Raw genomic sequence first — 4952 nt, 5'->3', positions numbered from 1 at the left:
ATCTGTTATGTTCAAGTTCCTAGCTTACTTCCTTTTTATATTTATCAAATTAAACTAAGCTATAAATAAGCTATCTTATGTTAAAAAGGGTAAACTATACTAATTAATCCACTAATAAGTTAGAATTGCAAACTAAACTAAATAACTAAATAACTAAAATATGAACTAAAAATGTAAAATGCAGAAAATAGAGTAAAAATACATAAAAGTGGCAGTGTATAAGTACTCTGAAAATAAAAATAAAGAGAAAAATACAGAAAAATATCCAAAATAAAAGAAAAAGAGATGTAGTGGTTCACCAAAATAAAACGCCAGAGATGGCGACCTCCCCACACTTGAAGTGAAGCATCGTCCCTGATGCTCAGTCAAGCCAGGTGTGAAGGGGTGTCATCACTGGTAGGAATGGTAGCTGGAGTCTCAGTAGTGGTGGGCTGAGGGTCTGGCTGCTGTGGAGGAGGTGATGACTGGATCGGGATCTCAGGATCTGCAGCCTCAATTTGATGTGGAACCTCCTGATGTGGTGCAGCCTGCGGATGGGTCTCCTCCTGGGAATGAGTCTCCTCCTCGTGCTCATCCTCCTCCTCCTCTGATGGCTCTGATGGTGTGTCGGGCTCGGAGGGGATGTCACTGCCCTGTCGGATCATCAGCTTCAGATGCGCATAGCGTTGCTTGCTGCGACGCTCCGATCTCTCATACCGGTGCCGGTTGCGGCACTCCATCTGATCTAGCTCCCCGGCAACGGCGCCATTTTGATGAGAGGAACTTTTGCGTGGTCTAGAAAATTGCGGATGGATCCTCGTTGCAAGTATAGTTTCTAAACCTTCAAAAGTCCCTTCATACAAATGTTTTGGTTGTCACAAGTAACAAACCCCTTAAGAATTGTTAACCGAGTATTCAAACCTCGGGTCGTCTTCTCAAGGAACTGCAGGGAAGTATGTTCTTATTATTGGTTATGGAAGTTGTAAAAATCGGGGTTGAGAGTGAAGAATAGATATGACAAATAATTTAAATGGCAATTAAAATAAATAAATACTGTAAAGCAAACTTTTGGCAAGGTAAGAGAAATTGGAAGTCCAACTGAGCTATTCCTCTCAACAATAGTGAAAGTTGAATCTTAATTCCACTTAGTTAACCTTTACTAAAGCAAAGGAAAGTCAAGGGACTAGTTAGTTTGACCTTCCAATCCTATTTATTTCCTAAGAAAAATTTGGGATTATTGAAGTTCAGTTCAATTAGCAAGATAACGATTATCAATTATGCTGAGTTTAATAACTGTTGAGTTACTGATTCCTTAACCGATAACATAAATTAAAGTAAATATTAAACCTGGATCGAGAGTTACTCTTAAAAACTAAGAGAAGTCCTAAATCCTAATCCTAAGAGAGAGAGGAGAGAACCTCTTTCAAACTAAATCTAAATCATGGAAAGTGAAAATTTGCGAGCTCTCCCTAAATTGATGCATTCCCTCACTTCATAACCTCTGGTCTATGCCTTCTGGACTTGGATTTGGGCCAAAAAGGGCTTCAGAATTTGCTATGAGCGTTTTCTGCAATTTCTGGTGCGTGGCCTCTGTCACGCATCCGCGTGGGTCACGCGGTCGCGTCGTTCGGAGCTTTTTCTTGCCACGCGATCGCATCAGTCATGCGACCGCGTCATATACATTCTGCTTAAGGCGCGCGGTCGTGTCAGTCATGCGACCGCGTCACTGCTTTTTTGTGCTTGGCATGCGTCCGCGTCGCCCATGCGATCGCGTGGATGCCAATTTCCTCAGAAGCTTCGTTTTGTGCTTTCCTTCCAATGTTGTATGTTTCCTTTCCATCCTTTAAGTCATTCTGCCTTAGAAAATCTGAAACTACTCAACACACTAATCACGGCATCGAATGGAAATAAAGGTAATTAAAATAATTAATTTTAAAGCTTAGGAAACATGTTTTTCACATATATCACATAATAAGGAAGGGAAAGTAAAACCATGCAATTAATATGAATAAGTGGGTGAAGGATTGAATAAATCACTCAAATTAAGCACAAAATAACTCATGAAATATGGGTTTATCAGAGACTTGGGAGGATGAACCCTCATTGCTCATCAATGAATTGAATGATCTGGTTCAACTGAAATTACCTCAGAAGAAACAGGATCCTGGAAAGTTCTTAATACCTTGTACCATAGGCATTAAGAAGGCTCTGTGTGACCTTAGGTTAAGTATAAACCTCATGCCCCTCTCTGTAATGGAGAAACTAGGGATCTTTGAGGTGCAAGCTGCAAGAATCTCACTAGAGATGGTAGACAATTCAAGGAAATAGGCTTATGGACTTGTAGAGGATGTCTTAGTGAAGGTTGAAGGCTATTACATCCCTGCTGACTTCATAATCCTAGATACTGGGAAGGATGAAGATGAATCCATCATCCTTGGAAGACCCTTCCTAGCCACAGCAAGAGCTGTGATTAATGTGGACAGAGGAGAGTTAGTCCTTCAAGTGAATGAGGACTACCTTGTGTTTAAGGCTCAAGGATCTTCTTCTGTAACCATGGAGAGGAAGCATGAAAAGCTTCTCTCAATACAGAGTCAAACAGAGCCCCCACACTCAACTTCTAAGTTTGGTGTTGGGAGGCCAACATCAAGCTCTGAGTGTCTGTAAAGCTCTCTAAGAGCTTCACTGTCAAGCTACTAACATTAAAGAAGCGCTTATTAGGAGGCAATCTAATGTTATTTAATTATATTCAATGATTTTCCATTGCCATTTTATGTTTTCTTTAGGTTGATGATCATGTGAAGTCACAAAAACAATTGAAAAAATCAAAAATAGAATGAAAAACAACATTAAAAACAGCACACCCTGGAGGACAGGCTTACTGGGATTTAAACGCCAGTAAGGATAGCAGAATGGGCATTTAACGCCCAGCCTGGCAGTATTCTGGGCGTTAAACGCCAGAATGGGTAGCACCCTGGGTGTTTAATGCCAGAAAGGGCTGTCTGGCACAGGCTGGTGTTAAACGCCAGAAATGGGCAGCAGACTGGCGTTTAACACCAGGAAAGGTAGCAGAGCTGGCGTTAAACGCCAGAATTGGCATAGAATGGGCGCTTGAACACCAGATTGGTGCAGGGACTCAAATTCCTTGACACCTCAGGATCTGTGGACCCCACAGGATCCCCACCTATCCCACTTCTTTTTCTCTCCTCTTTACGCCTTTCCATAACGCTCTTTCCCATACACCCTTGACCAATCACCTCAATACCTCTTCACCAAACACCCCTCACCTATCAAATCCTACCCTCTTCCCTACAACCTCTTCACCATTCACATCCATCCATCATTAAACCCCACCTACCTCACCATTCAAATTCAAACCATTACCCTCCCAAACCCAACCCCACATGATCGAAATCCCCTTCTCTCGTACACCATAAATACCCCTCCTCACTACCTCAACTTTCACACCTCACAAACACTTTTCCCCCCTTGGCCGAACCACTCCCCTCACTCCATCTCCTCTATTTCTTCTTCTTCTACTCCTTTCTTTCTTCTTTTGCTCGAGGATGAGCAAATCTTCTAAGTTTGGTGTGGAAAAAGCTAAAGCTTTTTATTTTTCCATAACCACTAATGGCACCTAAGGCCGGAGAAACCTCTAGAAAGAGGAAAGGGAAGGCAATTGCTTCCACCTCCGAGTTATGGGAGATGGAGAGATTCATCTCAAAGGTCCATCAAGACCACTTCTATGAAGTTGTGGCAAAGAAAAATGTGATCCCCGAGGTCCCCTTTAAGCTCAAAAAGAGTGAATATCTGGAGATTCGACATAAAGTTCGAAGAAGAGGTTGGGAAATTCTCACCAACCCCATTCAACAAGTTGGGATCTTAATGGTTCAAGAGTTCTATGCTAATGCATGGATCACTAAGAACCATGACCAAAGTGTGAACCCGAACCTAAAGAATTGGCTCACAATGGTTCGGGGGAAATACTTGGATTTTAGTTCGAAAAATGTGAGGTTAGCATTCAACTTGCCAATGATGCAAGGAGATCATCACCCTTTCACTAGAAGGGTCAATTTTGATCAAAGGTTGGACCAAGTCCTTAGGGACATTTGTGTGGAAAGCGCTCAATAGAAGAGAGATTCAAGAGGCAAGCTGGTTCAACTAAGAAGGCTTGACCTCAAACCCATGGCTAGAGGATGGTTGGAGTTCATCCAATGCTCTATAATTCCTACTAGCAACCGGTCTGAAGTTACTGTAGACCGGGCCATCATGATCCATAGTATCATGAATGCAGAGGAAGTAGAAGTTCACGAGATCATATCCCTAGAACTCTACAAGGTGGCAGACAAGTCTTCCACTTTGGCAAGGTTAGCCTTCCCTCATCTCATTTGTCACCTATGCAATTCAGCTGGAATTATCATAGAGGAAGACATCCTCATTGAAGAGGACAAGCCCATCACTAAGAAAAGGATGGAGCAAACAAGAGAGCCCACTCATGGACCTCAACAAGAGCATGAGGAAGTTCCTCATCATGAAATCCCTGAGATGCCTCAGGGGATGCATTTTCCTCCACAAAACTATTGGGAGCAAATCAACACCTCCCTAGGAGAATTAAGTTCCAACATGGGACAACTAAGGGTGGAGTACCAAGAGCATTCCATCCTCCTCCATGAAATTAGAGAAGACCAAAGAGCCATGAGAGAGGAGCAACAAAGGCAAGGAAGAGACATTGAGGAGCTCAAGCACTCCATAAGATCTTCAAGAGGAAGAACTAGCCGCCATCACTAAGGTGGATCCGTTCTTTAATTTTCTTGTTCTTATTTTTCTGTTTTTTGAAAATTTTGCTTTATGTCTTATCTATGTTTGTGTCTTTATTACATGATCATTAGTGTCTAGTGTCTATGTCTTAAAGCTATGAATGTCCTATGAATCCATCACCTTTATTAAATGAAAAATGTTTTAATTGCAAAAGAACA

The sequence above is a fragment of the Arachis ipaensis genome, chromosome B04 (assembly GCF_000816755.2).
Source record: "Arachis ipaensis cultivar K30076 chromosome B04, Araip1.1, whole genome shotgun sequence".
NCBI classification, from domain to species: domain Eukaryota; kingdom Viridiplantae; phylum Streptophyta; class Magnoliopsida; order Fabales; family Fabaceae; genus Arachis; species Arachis ipaensis.
The sequence above is the reverse complement of the archived record's forward strand: the minus strand, read 5'-3'. Positions refer to the sequence as shown.